Consider the following 22,640-nt stretch of genomic DNA (forward strand, 5'->3'; position numbering starts at 1 on the left):
CAGCACTGGAGGGTGTGATTGATGTGGATGTACAGCACTGGAGGGTGTGATTGATGTGGATGTACAGCACTGGAGGGTGTGATTGATGTGGATGTACAGCACTGGATGGTATGACTGATGTGGATGTACAGCACTGGATGGTGTGATTGATGTGATTGATGTGGATGTACAGCACTGGATGGTGTGATTGATGTGGATGTACAGCACTGGATGGTGTGATTGATGTGGATGTACAGCACTGGAGGGTGTGATTGATGTGGATGTACAGCACTGGATGGTATGACTGATGTGGATGTATAGCACTGGATGGTATGACTGATGTGGATGTACAGCACTGGAGGGTGTGATTAATGTGGATGTATAGCACTGGATGGTGTGATTGATGTGGATGCACAGCACTGGAAGGTGTGATTGATGTGGATGTACAGCACTGGATGGTGTGACTGATGTGGCTGTACAGCACTGGAGGGTGTGATTGATGTAGATGTACAGCACTGGATGGTGTGATTGATGTAGATGTATAGCACTGGATGGTATGACTGATGTAGATGTACAGCACTGGAGGGTGTAATTGATGTGGATGTACAGCACTGGAGGGTGTGATTGATGTGGTTGTACAGCACTGGATGGTGTAATTGATGTAGATGCACAGCACTGGATGGTGTGATTGATGTGGATGTACAGCACTGGATGGTGTGATTGATCTGGATGTACAGCACTGGAGGGTGTGATTGATGTGGATATGCAGCACTGGATGTTGTGAATGATGTGGATGTACAGCACTGGAGGGTGTGATTGATGTGGATGTACAGCACTGGAGGGTATGATTGATGTGGGTGTACAGCACTGGATGGTATGACTGATGTGGATGTACAGCACTGGATGGTATGACTGATGTGGATGTACAGCACTGGATGGTATGACTGATGTGGATGTACAGCACTGGAGGGTGTGATTGATGTGGATGTATAGCACTGGATGGTATGACTGATGTAGATGTACAGCACTGGAGGGTGTAATTGATGTGGATGTACAGCACTGGAGGGTGTGATTGATGTGGTTGTACAGCACTGGATGGTGTAATTGATGTAGATGCACAGCACTGGATGGTGTGATTGATGTGGATGTACAGCACTGGATGGTGTGATTGATCTGGATGTACAGCACTGGAGGGTGTGATTGATGTGGATATGCAGCACTGGAGGGTGTGATTGATGTGGATATGCAGCACTGGATGTTGTGAATGATGTGGATGTACAGCACTGGAGGGTGTGATTGATGTGGATGTACAGCACTGGATGGTGTGATTGATGTGGATGTACAGCACTGGATGGTGTGATTGATGTGGATGTTCAGCACTGGACGGTGTGATTGGTGTGGATGTACAGCACTGGACGCTGTGATTGATGTGGATGTACAGCACTGGATGGTGTGATTGATGTGGATGTACAGCACTGGAGGGTGTGATTGATGTGGATGTACAGCACTGGATGGTGTGATTGATGTAGATGTACAGCACTGGATGGTGTGATTGATGTGGATGTACAGCACTGGATGGTGTGATTGATCTGGATGTACAGCACTGGAGGGTGTGATTGATGTGGATATGCAGCACTGGATGTTGTGAATGATGTGGATGTACAGCACTGGAGGGTGTGATTGATGTGGATGTACAGCACTGGAGGGTATGATTGATGTGGGTGTACAGCACTGGATGGTATGACTGATGTGGATGTACAGCACTGGATGGTATGACTGATGTGGATGTACAGCACTGGATGGTATGACTGATGTGGATGTACAGCACTGGAGGGTGTGATTGATGTGGATGTATAGCACTGGATGGTATGACTGATGTAGATGTACAGCACTGGAGGGTGTAATTGATGTGGATGTACAGCACTGGAGGGTGTGATTGATGTGGTTGTACAGCACTGGATGGTGTAATTGATGTAGATGCACAGCACTGGATGGTGTGATTGATGTGGATGTACAGCACTGGATGGTGTGATTGATCTGGATGTACAGCACTGGAGGGTGTGATTGATGTGGATATGCAGCACTGGAGGGTGTGATTGATGTGGATATGCAGCACTGGATGTTGTGAATGATGTGGATGTACAGCACTGGAGGGTGTGATTGATGTGGATGTACAGCACTGGATGGTGTGATTGATGTGGATGTTCAGCACTGGACGGTGTGATTGATGTGGATGTACAGCACTGGACGCTGTGATTGATGTGGATGTACAGCACTGGATGGTGTGATTGATGTGGATGTACAGCACTGGAGGGTGTGATTGATGTGGATGTACAGCACTGGATGGTGTGATTGATGTAGATGTACAGCACTGGATGGTGTGATTGAAGTGGATGTACAGCACTGGAGGGTGTGGTTGATGTGGATGTACAGCACTGCATGGTATGACTGATGTGGATGTACAGCACTGGATGGTATGACTGATGTGGATGTACAGCACTGGAGGGTGTGATTGATGTGGATGTACAGCACTGGATGGTGGGATTGATGTGGATGTACAGCACTGGATGGTGTGATTGATGTGGATGTATAGCACTGGAGGGTGTGATTGATGTGGATGTACAGCACTGGACGGTGTGATTGATGTGGATGTACAGCACTGGAGGGTATGATTGATGTGGATGTACAGCACTGGATGGTGGGATTGATGTGGATATATAACATTAGATCAGGATATGGATACAATTTAATCCATTGTGGTAACGTTTTAGTTTTTTTTTTGTTCATTACAATGGTTTTTAATGTGCCTGCGATTTTGTTCTTTCATTTTTTTACCCTTTCTACATAGGCATTGGGTCATAACATAGGTATCGGGTCATAACATAGGTATGGGGTCATACCTATTCACTCACTGTGCTCACTGGCTCCTACCGCTCTCAATATACATTACCCACTTGCCATGATTCAGCGATTGGTGGGGTGTTAGGCCCACACTGCACGCGTTTCCAGACACGTTTTGGAAACACGTGCAGGAGGCAGCCACGCGCGACATCAGACAGTGCATAGAGTGCACTGTCTGATGTTCACACTGCATGTGTTCCAGACCTGTGCGGTCCGGGAACGCATGCTGCATGCATTTTTTTGTAAAAACGCCTGGCTGTCCCATTCACTTTTCAGTGATGGGATCAGCCACGCAACGCATACAAACGCGGATGGCGTGCGTTTGCATGCGTTGTGTTCCGCACGCATGGCCATCCGCGTTTGTGATGTGAACGGGGCCTTAGTGAAGAGGAATGCCATTATTTTAAACTGAAAACTTTTAGGTGTTTATGTAATATTTCTTTGACGTTGCAGTTTAACCACTTGAGGACCCACCCTTTACCCCCCCCCTTAAGGACCAGCGCTGTATTATGTGATCTGTGCTGGGTGGGCTCTGCAGCCCCCAGCACAGATCAGGGTGCACGCAGAGCGATCAGATCGCCCCCTTTTTTCCCCCCTATGGGGATGATGTGCAGGGGGGGTCTGATCGCGTCTGCGTGCAGGCATGTTGCGGGGGGGGGCACCTCAAAGCCCCCCTCCGCGGCGACATTCTCCCCCTCCCTCTCCTACCTCCCTTCCCCGGAGATCCGGGCTGCACAGGACGCTATCCGTCCTGTGCAGCCAGTGACAGGACGTCCCCTGTCACATGGCGGCGATCCCCGGCCGCTGATTGGCCGGGGATCGCCGATCTGCCTTACGGCGCTGCTGCGCAGCAGCGCCGTACAATGTAAACAAAGCGGATTATTTCCGCTTGTGTTTACATTTAGCCTGCGAGCCGCCATCGGCGGCCCGCAGGCTATTCACGGAGCCCCCCGCCGTGATTTGACAGGAAGCAGCCGCTCGCGCGAGCGGCTGCTTCCTGATTAATCAGCCTGCAGCTGGCGACGCAGTACTGCGTCGCTGGTCCTGCAGCTGCCACTTTGCCGACGCACGGTATAAGCGTGCGGTCGGCAAGTGGTTAAAAATACAATATCTCCTGACAGAATTCATGTTTAAAAAGTACCATCTCCAGCTGTTTGTGTATAATGATGACAGCAATTTACTACAGCAGTAATACATCTGGCTCTATATGTGCTCCCACTTCCAGTCTGCAGGGAGGTTTATTAAAAAAACAAAAGTTTGCTTTCCTAAAACAGAAAGAATTTGCGATAATTCAGGTTGGAGTGAGCTCGAGATGTCTCCCAGGCACCACTGCTGAATATATGCAAATTAACCATTGTACCCTTAGAAGCTAAACACACCTCCAGAACCGCTGGAATGCAATGATGTGTCAGCTTGTTAATGTGTACAGAGACATAATAATCCAACATGCATACAGGCTGTTTCGGATTGTTTGATCCTCATCAGTGCATGGCATGGATTAATTTGGCTCTATGGAGTAGGGCTTGTAAATCCGAGAGGCACAGACTAACCAGCAAGCTCATGGTGACCCAGAACTCATTGGGGTGTGTAAGGGACTACAATGGTCCTAAAAGCCCCCTTACTAAGATGTTAAGAGGTTTATTAAAAATACATTTTTCCCCGATTGCAAGTTGCCACGGCTTACTGAGGCAATAATAATCCAATCCCTATATGTCCTTCCCCTCCCAGTCTGTAGCTGCAATTACTGAAAACAAAACTGAACTACCCTGACAAGTATCAGGAAAAGATGAAAAAACAAACAGGAATTGTACACGTTATGACATGGTGCGCTTGCTACTTCTGTGGAACTGTTGCTTTCTGCACAAGGCCCACGCGTGCATTATACTGAGTACTGTCCAAGCTTGAAAGAAGTTTATGGAATAAGAACAAACTTCCTAACCATATTATTGACTCTATTATTTTCTTTTTTTATCATCTGCCAAAATTTCTCTCAGTTTGGCTTCAGAAATGGAAGACTCATGGGAAATAAGTGTTGAGCACAAACTGAAAGTATTATTTTTGGAAATAATATATGTTGGGAGGTATATCCAAAACCGTGTGCCAGACCATTAAAGCATTTGCGTGATGAGTTACCCTATTTTCCGGACCATAAAACGCACCTTTTCTCATCCAAATGTGGAGGGAAAAAGTCAGTGCATCTTATAGTCCGATTGTAACAATCCAGACCCCAACATGTCCCTCCCACCCGATGTTCGCTATGCCCACACCTCCATGAAGCTGAATGCTACCTCCAGTGTCCCCTCTCACAAACATGCTGAATATGAATATAACAATGAAAAGTAGTCAAAATCCAGGCAGACGTTGGTGCAGGCGGCAGGCTGAGAGTAGTCAAAATCCAGGCAAAAATCGGTAACAGTAAGGCAGAAGCACTTAGCTTGGAAGCAGTTGGGAACCAAATGGCTATATTGTTAACATCCTGTGTTTTCAAAAGGGGTTATATGCCATCTCTGCCGTGGCAGGCGTGTGACACAGGGGGGAGATCAAATTAGAATTTGTAATTAGAGACAAATGAGGAGGAATTAGACAGGCTAAATTCTCTATGTACAGTACATGTAGGCAGCATTTCTCTGTTTACCTTCTGTCCTGAAGATCGGGTCCAGATGGGGGGATCAGACAGGGTAAACTCTCCAGACACATACAGGATGCATCCAGAGTGTTGGGTCTTGCGTCTCTCAACTTTCTCTTCACAATATACCACAGATTCTCTATGGGGTTCCGGTCAGCTTGCTTGGAGAGCGGCGCGGCGGCCCCCGCGCCTGAATCAGCTGATACATTGCAAAACATGTCTGGTGTGGCTGGGACTGCTAGTCCACACAGGTTACAGAAGGACGCGCGCGCGCGCTGAGAGGCAGAGCTTATATGACAGCCAGAGAAGAGTCAGCTGAAGAGTCAGCTGACCAAGCTGGTCAGCTGACATTTTCACCACCATCCATTGGTCCAGCACTTAGGGGTGGCGCTGGAGAGCGCTAAGGTATATATACTGGGTGCTGGACATTTCTCTGGTGTCTGGCGTTGCGATCACTACGTGGTAGCACTCAGACCTTGTCTGTATCTGTGTTCTAGCATAGTTTCCAAAGGTGTTGACGGCCAAGGAACTCACACCTTAGCGTTTAGGAATTTGAACTGTATTATTTGTTATGATCTTCTGCCTGCCTGACTATTCCTTTGAACTCTGATTCTGTACCTTGCTATTTCTGATATCCTGTTGCCAAACTCTGCTCGTTCCTGGACTCTGTATTTGCCTCCTGATTCTGTACCCTGCTATTCTGATACTCCATTGCCAAGCTCAGCCTGTTCATTGGATTCTGTTTCTGTCTCCTGAATCTGTACTTTATCTGTCTGTGTGGTTACGACCTGGCTTGCCCGACCTCAAGAACTAGCCTTACTGTTAGAGGCAGTTCCCAGATCTGTTAGTGACACCCTCTCTCTGGTGTCACTCACACTCTGTCCTTCCTACCTTCAGCCTAGCTCCTCCCCCCGGGAGAGTCTAGGTCTACGGAAGGAACATTCCTTTTGTGTACTCAAAGTATTACTGTTGCATTAACACTCACTCGTCTCTCAGGTGTCCAGAGGTTAGAATATATATCTGACTATCGGTGATACTGCAGATCACCAATAATCGGGTATATTCTGCATATTCGGTGATACTGCAGTTCACCGGTAATCAGACCCTCTCTGTGTTACACCGATCGTTACAGAACGCCAGACCAAAATGCAAATGGACGCACACACTGACCGTCTGGGCGCACTTGCCACTTCGGTGGAAAACATCAACCAAGTGCTGGGTAGTCACAAGACTATGATTGACGCCTTGTCTGGTTCTTTACAAACCCTCCAGACGGCAGTAATTGAGGTGCGATCCCCTCCTAGCTCTGACATACGTTTGCCTGTACCTGAGAAATTTTCTGGTCACAGATCTGACTTCCGAAATTTTAGAAGTAGAGTGTTATCTTACTTTGAGTTGAGACCCCGATCTTCAGGAACTGTGGCCCAAAGGGTCACATTTATTAAGACTTTGTTATCAGGCGATTCTCAGACATGGGTGTATAGTTTGCCCACCGGAAATCTAGCCCTGACCTCAGTGGATGAATTTTTTAAAGCTATGGCAGTAATTTACGACGACCCAGACCTTGCTTCAATTTCTGAGCGAAAGCTCAAGCTTTTGCGTCAAGGCAAGGGTCCGGTCGAGGATTATGCAGCAGAATTTAGGAGGTGGTCAGTTTCAGCCAGGTGGGACACCTATGCCCTCTTGGATTGTTTCCTATCGGGGTTGCCAGATAAGGTCTCTGATCTTATGTTAAGTCAGCCTGAACCTAAAACAGTCGATGAGGCCATTTCATCGGCCATTCGAGTCGACCGCAGGCTGCACTATCAGAGGCAGACCCGGGGTAGTAACCGTGTAAGAATGGTGTCCTACGCTGCGCCTTCAGTAACTCCACCTCCTCCCGTCTCGCCTCCACCCGAACCAATGCAAATTGGTCGGTCGAAACTATCCCAAGTGGAGCGGAGACGTAGGATGTCTGAGCAGCTGTGTCTTTACTGCGCAGAGGGGGGGTCATAGAGTACGGAATTGTCCTGACAAGTCGGGATACGCTACCGCCTAGGAGTTGTGGGGGGGGGGGGGGTAACACCCTGGGCGTGCGACTTTTACCCCTAGAGGATAAACGCTTACTTCTTCCCTGTACTGTTACATGGGAAGATAAAACTGAGGTTTCTGAGGCCTTTATTGATTCAGTCTTTGCAGCTAATTTTATGGATTTCGAATTTGCTAAGAAATTAGGTATTCCGCTCACCCTGGTAAAACGTTTGCCTGGTTACAGCAGTAGATGATTCCCCCCTGCAAAGTAATCATCCTCTGTCTCAAACACCAGAGGTGGAAGTCACTACAGGGGTGCTACATAGGGAGAAACTACAGTTATTTGTATTACACATGACAACCTCCACAGTCATCCTTGGCATGCCATGGCTGCACCTTCACTCCCCACAGATTAATTGGGCCACCGGTCAACTAACAAGTTGGTCAGAGCATTGTTTTCAGCAGTGTTTAGGGAGGGTGACACTGGGCCAGACCAGGATTCATTTGGAGGGGGTACCAGTACAATATTCTGAGTACTCTGATGTGTTTTGTCCCAAGGCTGCTGATAAGTTACCTCCACATCGCCCTTTTGATTGCCCCATTGATCTCCGATCTGGTTGTATGCCCCCTAGGGGCCATCTCTACAATTTATCTGGGACAGAGAAAGTGGCCATGCAGGAGTACATTCATGAAAATTTAGCCAAGGGGTTCATTCGCCCTTCCCGGTCGCCTGCGGGCGCAGGTTTCTTTTTTGTCAAGAAGAAAGACGGAGGCCTACGGCCGTGTATTGATTACCAAGGTCTGAATAAGATTACAGTAAAGAATCGCTATCCATTACCTTTGATAGACGATTTATTCACGCAGGTCACCAACGCTAAGATCTTCTCGAAATTGGATTTGCGGGGGGGCATACAACCTGGTGCGAATCAGAAAGGGAGATGAATGGAAGACGGCCTTTAACACGCCCGACGGGCATTACGAGTACCTGGTGATGCCCTTCGGGCTGTGTAACGCCCCAGCCGTCTTCCAAGAACTAATTAATGAGGTATTCAGAGAGGTGTTGGGCAAATTCGTCCTAGTATATCTAGATTATATACTTATTTTCTCAAACAACCTCTCTGAGCATAGGACTCATGTCAAGTTTGTGTTAGACAAACTAAGGCAGAACATGCTTTACGCTAAATTGGAGAAGTGCATCTTCGAGGTAACATCGGTCACCTTTTTGGGGTACATAATTTCCACCTCGGGCCTGTCTATGGATCCTGCGAAGGTCTCTGCTGTTCTGGAATGGCCTCAACCTGTAGGGTTGAAATCTCTTCAGAGATTTTTAGGCTTTGCTAATTACTATAGAAGGTTCATAAAGGGGTTCTCCACTGTCATTGCACCCCTTACCAGTCTCACTAAAAAAGGGGCAGTCAGATATCACCCACTGGTCTCCAGAAGCTCTGCATGCATTCTCCACTTTGAAAGATTTGTTTTGCTCTGCACCCATCCTAAGACACGTTGACACCGCCTATCCCTTTATTGTTGAGGTGGACGACTCGGAGGTCGGGATAGGGGCTGTGCTGTCTCAGCGGTCAGGGTTGCAGGGTAGATTGCACCCATGTGCCTATTTTTCTCTCTGCCGGAGAGAACCTACGATATAGGCAACAGGGAGCTCCTGGCCATTAAATTGGCCTTTGAAGAATGGCGTCATTGGTTGGAAGGAGCAGAACATATGATTACAGTTTACACTGATTACAAAAATTTGGAATACATCGAGGGAGCTAAAAGATTAAGCCCCCGTCAGGCTTGATGGTCATTGTTCTTCTCGAGGTTCAGATTTATAATTACGTACACTCCGGGTAGCAAAAACATTAAGGCAGATGCCCTGTCCAGATGCTTTGAGCCGGAGACAGCACAGCCCTCTGTCCCAGAGACCATTGTCCCACAGAGATTGGTGCTAGCAACAACTGAGACTTGGGAAGACTGGACAGAGACTTTAAGTCCCTTTTTAGCAGGACGTCCTGGAGGGGAAGCCCGAGGGGGTTATGTTTATACCACTACCATTCCGTCTTCAGATTTTGCAGATGTTCCACTCCAGGACACAGGATCTTGTTGCCAGGTGTGCTTGGTGGCCGTCTCTGGCAACAGACTGCAAGGAGTATGTTAGAGAGTGTGCGGTGTGTGCGAAAAGTAAGCCCTCTCGGCTGGCACCTGTGGGAACGTTGCAGCCCTTGCCCACCCCGAGTGAGCCGTGGACCCACTTGTCCATGGATTTTGTGGGTGAGCTTCCCAGGTCTAAGGGCATGTCGGTCATTTGGGTGGTAGTCGACCGCTTCAGTAAAATGGCCTACTTTGTGCCCTTGAAAGGACTCCCCTCGGCCCAGGAGTTGGCCGATTTGTTCATCATCCATGTTTTCCGATTGCACGGCATTCCGGAAAACATAGTGTCAGATCGGGGAGTCCAATTTGTTTCGAGATTTTGGAGGGCATTTTGTCACCAAATGGGCATGGAACTATCATTTTCGTTAGGCTACCACCCACAGACCAACGGTCAGACTGAGAGAGTCAATCAATCATTAGAACAGTTTTTGAGGTGTTACGTGGCAGAAGCGCAAAATGATTGGGTCAAGTTCTTGCCCTTCGCAGAATTTGCGCACAATAATTTGAAAAGTTCTTCCTCGGGATTTTCTCCGTTTCAGGTAGTGACTGGGAGATTGCCTAAATTCTCCCCATTGCCAGTCGCCTCCACTCCGTTTCCAGCTCTGGAGGCCTGGCAAAGGTCATTTAAAGACATTTGGTGGATCGTAAAAAATAATTTGGAGAAGGCGTTTCAAAGTCAAAAAGGTCAAGCTGACAAAAGACGTTCCTTAGAGTGGAAGTTCCAACCAGGAGACTTAGTCTGGGTGTCCACACGGCATTTGACCCTGAAACAGCCCTCAGCCAAGTTGGGCCCCAGGTTTGTGGGTCCGTTTTCAGTAACTAGAAAGATCAACAATGTTACTTATGCCATTGATCTTCCTGCCAGCATGCGTGGCGTAAGATCTTTTCATGTGTCCCTGCTTAAGCCAGCAGTCCATGTGGGTCCCACTCCCCCTCCTCCCGTGATGGTAGATGACCAACCTGAGTACGAAGTAGAGAAGATTTTAGACTCACGTATAGTACAGAACTCAGTACAATATCTGGTTCACTGGAAAGGGTATGGTATTGAGGAGAGAACATGGGTACCTGAGTGTCGCATGAATGCGGACAAATTAAGAAGGGAGTTCCACGCGTTGCATCCTGAGAAGCCTGGTAGGAGCTGTCCGGAGTCCACTCCTCGGGGGGGGGGGTACTGTGAGGAAACGCGGAAAAGCCGCCGCGAGTGAGGCGGCTGTTTCCGCGTCCAACATGGCGGCACAACGCGGAGAAACCGCCGCATGCCGCATGGGCAGAGCGGTGGAGTCCGCGTTGGATGCGGCAGATTGTGCGCATGACAATGTTAATGACAGTGTGGTTGGACGCGGGGAGGCCGCCGCTTGCTTGGAGAGCAGCGCGGCGGGTCCCGCGCCCGAGTCAGCAGATACATTGCAAAACTTGTCTGGTGTGGCTGGGACTGATAGTCCACACAGGTTCAGAAGGATGCGCGCGCGCGCTGAGAGGCAGAGCTTATATGACAGCCAGAGAAGAGTCAGCTGACCATGCTGGTCAGCTGACATTTTCACCAGTTTTCATTGGTCCAGCACTTAGGGGTGGCGCTGGAGAGCGCTATAGTATATATACTGGGTGCTGGTCATTTCTCTGGTGTCTGGCGTTGCGATCACTACGTGGTAGCACTCAGACCTTGTCGGTATCTGTGTTCTAGATCAGTTTCTAAAGGTGTTGATGATCACGGAGCTCACACCTTAGCTTAGGAATAATGTATTATTTGTAGGGGTGGGACGACGAATCCTGCGAATCCACGAATCCCTCGAATATTAGGAAATATTCGAGTTTCGTGGATTTGAATCCCGACGCCATTTTCCACTGTACGAATCCGCCGAATCCCGACGCTGCATCGCAGCGCATCCGCCGCTCGCACTCGTCCTCCTCCGACCCCCCCCGCGCCTCCTCCGCCCGCCCGCATACAGTAACAACTCACCTATCCATAGCGGAGCGCAGAGCGGCAGACCTCTCGCTGACTTCCTAGTTCCCCCTAGTGACCGGCTCTTACAATGACGTCATCAGTAAGAGCCGGTCCGGCCACTAGAGGGAACAGGGAAGTAACGAAGAGGTCTGCCGCTCTGCGCTCCACGGGAAAGGTGAGTAGATTCTAATGCAGGGGTGAGCGGAGGAGGCACGGGGGACGGAGGGGGCCGTGGGGGAGGGGGGGGGGGGGTTCTACCTACCGGACACTATCCTTACCTACCTACCTACAGGCCACTATACCTACCTACCTACATGCCGCTATACCTACCTACCTACAGGCCCCTATACCTACCTACCTACCTACAGGCCCCTATACCTACCTAAAGGCCCCCTTTACGTACCTACCTACCTAAAGGCCCCTATACCTACCTACCTACCTACCTAAAGGCCCCTATATCTACCTACCTACCTAAAGGCCCCTATACATACCTACCTACCTACAGGCCACTATACCTACCTACAGGCCTCAATACCTACCTACCCACCTACCTACAGGCCCCCTATACGTACCTACCTACCGGACACTATACCTACCTACCTACAGGCAACTATCCTTACCTACCTACCTACAGGCCGCTATACCTACCTACCTACAGGCCACTATACCCACCTACCTACAGGCCCCTATACCTACCTAAAGGCCCCCTATACCTACCTAAAGGCCCCTATACCTACCTAAAGGCCCCCCATACGTACCTACCTAAAGGCCTCTATACCTTACCTAAAGGCCCCTATACCTACCTACCTACCTAAAGGCCCCTATACCTACCTACCTACCTACAGGCCACTATACCTACCTACAGGCCTCAATACCTACCTGCCTACCCACCTACCTACATGCCCCCTATACGTACCTACCTACCTAAAGGCACCTATCCCTGCCTACCTACATACCTACACTTAAGGCCCTATACCCTGCTACCTATACTGAAGGTCCATTTACCTACCTACCTAAAGGCCCCTATACCTACCTACATACCTACCTATAATTAAGGCCCTATACCCTGCTACCTATACTGAAGGTCCCTTTACCTACCTACCTAAAGGCCCCATTACCTACCACCTACCTATACTTAAAGCCCTATACCCCGCTACCTATACTGAAGGTCCCTTTACCTACCTACCTACCTATACTGAAGGCACATGTACCTTACTACCTATACTGAAGGCCCCTATACCTAGCTACCTACCTATACTGAAGGCACATATACCCTGCTACCTATACTGAAGGCACATATACCCTGCTACCTATACTGAAGGCCCCTATACCTAGTTACCTACCAATACTGAAAGCACATGTACTGTGCTACCTATACTGAAGGCCCCTATACCTTGATACCGATACTGAAGGCACATGTACCTTGCTACCGATACTGAAGGCCTCTATACCCTGCTACCTACCTATACTGAAGGCCCATATACCCTGCTACCTATACTGAAGGCCCATATACCCTGCTACCTATACTGAAGGCCCATATACCCTGCTACCTATACTGAAGGCCCATATACCCTGCTACCTATACTGAAGGCCCATATACCCTGCTACCTATACTGAAGGCCCCTATACCCTGCTACCTATACTGAAGGTCCCTATACCTTGCTACCTATACTGCAGGCCCCTATACCTTGCTACCTATACTGAAAACTACCAATATTGAAGGCACCCATACCTAGCTAGCTATACTGAAGGCACCTTTACCTCGCTACCTATGCCTGGGTACCTATACTGCGGGCAACTATACCACGGATCGCACAATTCTTATGTGCAGGATTCGTTAGATTCGGGATTCGAAAGGTTCGAGATATTCGAGAACCTTTTCAGATTCGGATTCGGATTCGAAAAAATTGTGGATTCGTCCCATCCCTAATTATTTGTTATGACCTTCTGCCTGCCTGACCATTCCTCTGATCTCTGATTCTGTATCTTGCTATTCTGATATCCTGTTGCCAAACTCTGCTCGTTCCTGGACTCTGTACCTGCCTCCTGATTCTGTACCTTGCAATTCTGATACTCCGTTGCCAAACTCTGCCTGTCCATTGGATTCCGTATCTGTCTCCTGAATCTGTACCTTATCTGTCTGTGTGTTAACGACCTCGCTTGCCCGACCTCGAGAACTGGCCTTACTGTTAGAGGCAGTTCCCAGACCTGTTAGTGACACCCTCACTGGTGTCACTCACTCTCTGTCCTTCCTACTCTCAGCCTAGCTCCTCCCCCGGGAGAGTCTAGGCTAACAGAAGGAACGTACTTCTGTGCAGTATTCCTTACTGTTGTGCACCTGCTCCTCAGGTGCAGTCCTCAAAGTATTTCTGTTGCACCAAACACTCTTATCACCCAGGTGTCCAGAGGTTAGAGATATATCTGATTATCGGTGATACTGCAGATCATCAATAATCAGGTATATATCTGTATTCTCGGTGATACTGCAGATCACCGGTAATCAGACCCTCTCTGTGTTACACCGATCGTTACAGCTGGACAATAAATAGGGATACATACAATATTTAGGGGTGACATACAGCAAAATGACAATACCTGAATACAATAAACATCAGATCATGCAGCACAGTATGAGTACAAGGTAATGCTTAGTCAGTCACTGGAGGGGAGCATGGCGATTAGGCAAGTCAGGTTCACTCAGATGCCTAGCATGGGTTCACAGTAATGGAGGTGCATGATCAGGTTGGACACAAAAGGAGGAGGACCCTGCCCAAAGGCTTACAATCTAAAGGGAGAGGTAGGGACAAGAGAGGTAGGAGACCAGAGTTCAGCTGTGGGTTTAGAGCACTTGTGAGGGGTAGTAGGCCAGAGTGAAAAGATGAGTTTTGAGGGCTTTCTTGAAGATGTTGAAGGAGGGGGCTGCCCTAATGGGTGGAGGTAGGGAGTTCCATAGTGTTGGAGCAGCTCTTGAGAAGTCCTGGAGGTGTGCATGGGACTGGGTGATGCGGGGGGCGGTTAGGCGAAGTTCATTGGAAGAGCGGAGTGAGCGGCTAGGTGTGTACCTCTGAGTAAGATCGGAAATGTAGGTTGGACAGGTTTTGTGGACAGATTTGTAGGACAGACACAGTATCTTGAATCTGATTCTGGACTGGATAGGAAGCCAGTGGAGGGATTCAAGGAGGGGATCCGCCATGGTGGAGCGATGGGAGCAGTGGATAATTCTGGCAGCTGCATTCATGATGGACTGCAGTGGGGCTGTTCGGGTCATAGGGAGACCAGACAGCAGGGCATTGCAGTAGTCAAGGCGGGAAATTATGAGGGCATGGATGAGGAGTTTGGTGGTGGCAGAGGTCAGGAAAGGGCGAATCTTACAGATGTTACGAAGGTGGAAGTTGCAGGACTTTGTGAGGTTTTGGATGTGGGGAGTGAAGGAGAGTGCGGAGTCCAGGGTGACACCCAGACAGTGGGCTTGAGAGGTAGGGTGAATGGTAGTGTGGTTAACAGTGACATGCACATCTGGGAGGTTTATGGATGTCCAGGGTGGGAAGATCATAAATTCCGTTTTGTCTAGGTTTAGTTTCAGCAACCTAGCGGACATCGAGGAGGAGATGGCTGATAGACAAGAGGAGACCTTGTCCATGGTAGTGGTGGATATGTCAGGGGTGTGGAGGTAGATCTGGGTGTCATCTGCATACAGATGATAGTTAAAACCCATGGAGGAGATAACCTTGCCAATGTAGGATGTGTATAGGGTGAACAGTAGGGGGCCAAGGACCGAACCTTGGGGGACTCCCACCGAGAGGTGGTTGGGGGTGGATGAGGACTCATTGAAGGCGGTCGTGAAGGAGCGGTTGGAGAGGTAGGATGAAAGCCAGGACAGGGCAAGATCATGAATGCCCATGGACTGGAGGAGTAGGGGATGATCTACTGTGTCAAAAGCTGCTGAAAGGTCAAGAAGGAGGAGAATGGAGTATTTACCTTCAGCTTTAGCTAAGGCAAGGTCATTGACCACTTTGGTGAGAGAAGTTTTGGTTGAGTGGGCAGGCCGAAATCCAGATTGCAGTGGGTCTAACAGTGAGTTGGCATTGAGGAACTACATACAAAATCAAGGTGGAACTCACAGCAGGGTTTCGTCACCAGAAATTGTCCCTCTCCTATTCTGGGCAGAAAACAACATGTCGAATTTGAAGGCTGTATACCTCTCAGGTATGCTGAAAATAAAAACAGACTTTTTGTCGAGAACCGTGATAGACGACGAGTGATGATCACTGAATCACACAATCTTTGATTAGATGATCCAGCGATTTGGAACGCGAGTGTTAGATCTTTTTTGCCTCAATACACAACCACAAACTACTTCAGTTTTTCTTGAGGAACCATTGTCAGTCAGCAGTGGGAGTAGATGCCTTGTCCTCCTCTGCTTCTCTATGCTTTTCCTCCTTTATGGATAATGTTTTGGTTCCTGAAGAAACATATGACAGAGAAGTCGACAGTACGAGCAATAATTCTGTACTGCCCCAAGAGGCTTTGGTTTCCTCTTCTCCCTTAATTGTCAGAGACAAAACAATGATTCTGCCAAAAACTCTCCCAAATGTTATGTCAGGGCTGCATCTTTTTCCTGACACCTCACAAACTACATCTGGTGGCCTGGATATTGAAGGGAAAAGGTTGACTAAACTGTAGTGAAAATAACACGATGAATAAAATTGCTTATTGGTTACAATATTAATTTACAGATTATTTAGTCAGTGTTTGCCCATTGTAAAATCTTTCCTCTCCCTGATTTTGAAATGTATCATTGTTGGTGACATCTTTAGCTCTGCCAGGTGATCTGTACGGTATGTTCTTTACTTAGTGTTGTATGCACAGAGGGAGATATTATTTGCTTGGCATTTGGAAAAAGCCATTATTTCCCACAATGCAACAAGGTTCACAGACAACAAACTGTCAGGAAGACCTTGGTCCCATCATACCATGGGAGGGGTTACACCACAATATCAGCCATACAGACCTCCATGATGATCTATTCGGAGAAAAGGTAAAGATTTCTTGTGGGAAAGGGGGTATCAGCCACTGACTGGAATGAAGTTTGATCCTTGGTTAAAGTTCTTCTTTAAGGCAAGGAAGGTGTCAACCAATTTAGTTTACCAGAAATTCTGGAATATATTTCAAGGCTTTACCTCTAGTATAGAGACAAGTATCACCTTTGTTTGTTTTTTAGTAGTGAAATCTGGAAAGCAGTTTTTGGCATTCTTGTATGACTTCAAACTCTGTTCATAATTTAGGATTAACAATAGATTAAGTTGTTTTTCATTAGCAGCACGGTGGCGTAGTGGATAGCACTCTCGCCTTGCAGCGCTGGGTTCTAATTCCAGCCAGGGCACTATCTGCAAGGAGTTTGTATGTTCTCCCTGAGTCTGCGTGGGTCTCCTCTGGGCACTCTGGGTTTTCGCCCACATTCCAAAAACATACAGATAAGTTCATTGTCTTCCCCCTAAAATTGGCCCTAGACTATGATGGACATAAGACTATGGTAGGGATTAGATTGTGAGACCCACTGAGGGACAGTTAAAGGGAATCTAAACCAAGAGGGATATAGAGGCTGCCATGTTTATTTCCTTTTAAACAATGCATATTGCCTTGTTGTCATAAACCCTGAACATGCATACAGATCAGGTACTCTGACTGAAGTCTGACTGTATTAGTTGCATGCTTGTTTAATGTGTGTAATGTGGGCGCAATTGCAGCCAAAGAGATCAGCAGGATAGCCAGGCAACTGGTGTTGCTTAGAAGGAAATAAATATTAAGGCCTCGCTTTAGGTTCCCTTTAAGGGACAAGACTATACAGCACTGCAGAAAATGTCAGGTGTTGGGTATTGTTAGGTTGAATTTCAAGGAAAACGAAACTAGTTGGTAGGTGATGTACACCGACTAGCGTGTCAATTCTCAGTTGGCATCTGTTCTACGTTCATTCTTATTAAGTACAACCTCCGCATCCTCTTTATTCCAAATAATGATTTACTGTTATTTTTAGGGAGGAAATAGCCTGGGGTTAAAGCCGATTTTGTTTTAGTAGCAGTCTGGAGAGGCGCCAAGTCAGCCTCCACTAAATGCTGGAAGGGGATTCTTCTGTCATTAGCAAGATGGAATCAAAGAATAAAAAAAGATCATTAGTAATCTTTTTAGTAACAGCAAACAGGTGTATACATGAGTGATCATGAACAGGGTGGTACAAATGCACCATCTGCTTTAGATGCTGTCTCAGTAATGGCACGGTACAGCTTTTACTATGACCTCAGTGGCATAGCAATAAGGGTTGCAGAGGTCTCGACCTGTAGGGCCCTCCCTAAACCACAGTATTAGCTCTCTAACCCCTTTTACCTTACCTTTTGAGGACCAGTGGTTTACACCCCCTAGTGACCAAGTGATTTTTTACAATTCAGCACTTCGCCACTTTAACAATTTATTGCTCGGTCATACAACCTAGCACTTAGATGAATTTAACCTCCTTTTCTGGCCACTAATAGAGCTTTCTTTCGGTGGCCTCTGATTACTGCTGCATCTTTTGTTTTTTATTAATTAAAATTGAATTTTTTTTGGTAATAAAAATCCCTATTTCCTTTAATTTACCCCTGTAGATTTCTTGTGGGAAGGGGGGTATCAGCTACTCCTTTTGATGAAGTTCAATCCTTGGTTACAGTTCCTCTTTGAATCTTGCAGGTTGCTCAGCACAGGTAACTCTTGAACAAACAACTGTTTTGCATAACATTATTTCTGTCCACTCTTCTCACTCCTGATTTATCTACATTTGCCTATATAAGCAATAAAAATGTCTTTGTGATATGAGAACTACACACAGACAAAGGGTGCATTCCCACTGTGCCAATTGCGTGCATTATAGCAATTGCATAGCAACACTTTTCAGTAGTCCCACAATGGGCCCATTTACATTGTTTTGTTGAGTCTGTGGTGCATCAGGTTTTGTTGTAATAATGCTGTGCACTACCAGACAAGGGGTGTATATGCTAGGGCCAAAGCCAGAAGTGTGGCCAGTTCCCATTGTGGGAAGTGGCAAGAGATGTGGCCAATTTAAGATGTAACAGAGCAGGGCTCCCCAACCCTGTCCTCAGGGCCCACCAACAGTACGTTTTGCAGGAAATAACACACATCCAGGCTGGTAATTAGATTAACTACCTCTGTGGATTTCCACAAAACATGCACTGTTGGTGGGCCTTGAGAACAGGGTTGGGGAACACTGTAAAATAGAGTACATCGTACCTTCTATCTGTATTGTATACCTTGTCTGGTGAGGGGACAAAAAAAAGGGTTTTCTTCTTAATGTGCAACCTGCAGGCCTAAGCCTAACACTAACCTACACCTCTCTAGTGCCTAATACTAATCTCCACTCTCCTCTGCATAACACTAAGCTCCCTTCTATTGTGCTTAAAGGAGAACTGTAGTGAGAGGCATATGGAGGCTGCCATATTTATTTCCTTTTAAACAATACCAGTTTCCTGGCAGCCCTGCTGGTCTATTTGGCTGAAGAAGTATCTGAATCGCACCAGAAGCAAGCATGCAGCTAATCTTGTCATATCTGTCAAATTTGTCAGAAATGCCTGTTCTGCCGCATGCTTGTTCTGGGTCTATGGCTGAAAGTACTAGAGGCAGAGGATCAGCAGGACTGCCAGGCAACTGGTATTACTTAAACGGAAATAAATATGGTAGCCTCCATAGGAAGCAGTAGATTTGGGCGCATGAGACAAGTGGACAAAAAGGGCGCCCCATTCACTTTCATTATAAATATCGTTTAATGGGCGCTGAACGGGGAAAATAAGGCGCCGGAGATTTTTAAGGATTTATAACGGCGCCCGGAGATTTTTAAGGATTTATAACTATGTTTGTGATGATTTAAGTTTACAAAATGAGCCCGTGACGAATAACGTTTATGAAGATAATAAATCACTATTTCTAAAACATTTCTAACACATTATTATCCACCCAAAAAAATAATTTACATTTTTTTTCTTTACATTCTTTATTTATTCATGTCTGTAAAACATTATTATCCATAGGGGGTTTTAGGTTTAGGCACCAACAGGGGGGTCTTAGGGTTAGGCACCTACAGGGGGGTCTTAGGGTTAGGCACCTACAGGGGGGTCTTAGGTTTAGGCACTAACAGGGGGGTCTTAGGTTTAGGCACTAACAGGGGGGTCTTAGGGTTAGGCACCAACAGGGGGGTCTTAGGGTTAGGCACCAACAGGGGGGTCTTAGGGTTAGGCACCAACAGGGGGGTCTTAGGTTTAGGCACCAACAGGGGGTCTAGGGGTTAGGGATAGGTACAGGGAGGGTTTTTAATAAACGAAAATATAAGTTTCACTTTACAAACAGGGAAGATTAACGTTTTAAGAATTGCCGATCTCATACACATTATTTAGTGATTTATACATTTTTAAATCACTATTTATAAACGAAATTCTACACAATAATTTCTATAAACGATATTTCCATTTATCGTTTATACCACGCGCCCTTTTTTCCCGACGCCCTTTTCGTACGTACGCGCCTCCATATACCTCTCACTACAGTTCTCCTTTAAGATTAATCTCCCCTCTCTTTTGCCTAGCACTAACCTCCCCTCTTCTGTGTCTACCACTAACCTCCCCCTCTCCTCTGTCTAATCCTAACCTTCCCACCTCTCCAGATTCTGTCATGTTCAAAATAGTGACACAACAACAGGCACATAGTAAAATGGCAGGAAAGCCATTTGGCACATTGGCTGGCCAAAGTTTGACTTTGGTCAGTGATGTTACAACTAAATTGGTCATTTTGAGAAATGGCTTACCAGTTCCCACTTTGGCGGACTTCTGGTTTTCGCTGTAACATATGCAACAAACTGTGTTATTCAGGAATTACATGTGTAAAGTCTTACACATGATGAGTACAGCATAATGTATTGTAGGTAATGTATCGCATTCGTCTCTACTCATCGTGCAGTAAGACTTTACGCACTTTATTTTGCTTAAAAGGACACTGATTAGTCCTAAATAAAAACCTAAACTGAGCATACCTGGGGCTCCCTCCAGCCCACCGTAGCCCGTGCGGTCCTTCAGCACCCTTCATTCTCCAGCTGGCGGCTCCGTTGGGTGCACAATCCATTCGGGAGTCATGTGCAACCCGTCCGTCCGACCGTTTCGATCACGTGCCTATCACCATGAGAATTCTCTGCACGGTTCATTTTTTCAAGAACTAACCATGCTCAGCACTGCATAATATGTTGGCACTTTATAAATACAATAAATAAGTAATGCTCTCTGAGTCCCCTTTATTCTCCAGCTGGCGACTCCATTAGCTGTGCAGCTCTGCCTGTAGTCGTGCGCAACTGCGAATGCCTGGCCTGTCCGCTGTCCCACTTCGATCACCCGCCCATTGTCCATCAGCATTTTGCACATGCGTCGTTCATTCTTTCAAGAACTGAGCATGCTCTCTGGGTGCCCTCCATTCTCCCATTATCGGTTACGTTAGCTGCGTGACCTGGCCAGAAGCCGTGTGCAACTGCGCATCTGCGGACCGTCCGCCCTCCCGTCTCGATCATGCGTCCGTCACCATGAACATTCTGCACATCGCTCCCTTGCCATACTCCTCCACCTCTTGATTCTTCTGCCATTGGCCCTGGAAAGTCCTCCAGTCCGGAGCCAAATACACATGTGCGCCCAGGCTGCATGGGCGCTCCCTCGTCTTGCTCCAGCTGCTGGGTTCATTCTGTGCTTGCACAGTAGTACTGCGCAGGCACAGAATGCTCCGGCCGACGGGAGCAAGATGAGGGACAGCACGTGGCCAGACTGCCCCTGCGTCAACTGGCCCCAATTGGACAACTTACCGGGACCAGTTGCGCACGACCCAGGTGGCAACTGAGGATGACAAGGGAGCGATCAGGCCGGAGGGGGCTGGAGGAAGTCCCAGGTATGTATATTTCTTCTTTGTATCCCCATCTCAGGTGCTCTTTAACTGGATATTGTAGGGGGGTCAGGGGAAAATGAGTTGAACTTACCCAAAGCTTCTATCAACACATCCTGTGTTGGCGCAGCCACTCACCAATGCTCCGGCCCCGCCTCTGGTTCACTTCTGGAATTTCAGACTTTAAAGTCTGAAAACCACTGCGCCTGCGTTGCCGTGTCCTCACTCCTGCTGATGTCATCAAGAGCGCACAGCGCAGGCCCAGTATGGTCTGTGTCTGCGCAGTACACTCCTGGTGACATCAGGAGGAGTGAGGACATGGCAACACAGGCGCAGTGGTTTTCTGACTTTAAAGTCAGAAATTCCAGAAGTGAACTGGAGGCGGGGCCGGAGCATCAGTGAGTGGCTGCGCCAACACAGGATGTCTGCGGGGGACCATTAGAAGCCCCGGGTAAGTTCAGCTCATTTTCCCCCCGACCACCTCCCCCCCCCCCCCCCCACAGTATCCCTTTAAAGTAACTTTTTAACATGTTTGTACTAATGTAAATAATCAGTTCAAAAGACCCAAGAAATGCTTTTATAGTCTATTTACTTCCTTCTTTTTCAGGCATGCACTCTGCAAACAAGAGTTAAGAAACATCTGGTGATCTCATTCTCACTTTGTTTAATCATCAACAGACCATATCCGTTAAGATGGATTTGAAAGACTGACAAGACAAATAACATTTATATTGCACTTTTCTGTTGGCGGAGTTAAAGTGCTAGAGCTGCAGCCACTAAGTGCTCATTAGGCAGTAGCAGTGTTAGGGAGTCTAACCCAAGGACTCCTTACTGAATAGGTGCTGGCTGTTCAGGTCAAGGTTCAAATCCAGGTTGAGTGCTTCAGAGGCAGAGCCCTTAACCATTACACTATCCAGAGACAAATATCTGTGGTCACTGTCTTTGGAGGTATTTTGCAAATCTATTTACAACGATTCCTGGCAGATCAATTGTTGGTTTTTCAAATACTTCTCAAATCTCACGTGTGTATGCAGCTTTACTAATCTTTTAAGAGTCCTATATTTTCAGATTTCTTCCTTTTTG

The 22,640-nt window shown here is 47.3% G+C and overlaps 1 long non-coding RNA gene across 1 annotated transcript in view; it reads left to right on the forward strand.

The window, feature by feature from the left end:
- Positions 1-22,350, forward strand: part of LOC137534992 (uncharacterized) — a 175,765-nt gene extending 153,415 nt beyond the window's left edge. Inside the window, exons 2-3 of the long non-coding RNA XR_011024390.1 lie at positions 18,242-18,337; positions 22,165-22,350. This is a non-coding gene — a long non-coding RNA (uncharacterized lncRNA). The remainder of the gene's footprint in view (positions 1-18,241; positions 18,338-22,164) is intronic.
- The last annotated feature ends 290 nt before the right edge of the window (positions 22,351-22,640 follow it).

This window comes from Hyperolius riggenbachi, chromosome 10 (genome assembly GCF_040937935.1).
Source record: "Hyperolius riggenbachi isolate aHypRig1 chromosome 10, aHypRig1.pri, whole genome shotgun sequence".
In the NCBI taxonomy this organism is placed as follows: Eukaryota; Metazoa; Chordata; class Amphibia; order Anura; family Hyperoliidae; genus Hyperolius; species Hyperolius riggenbachi.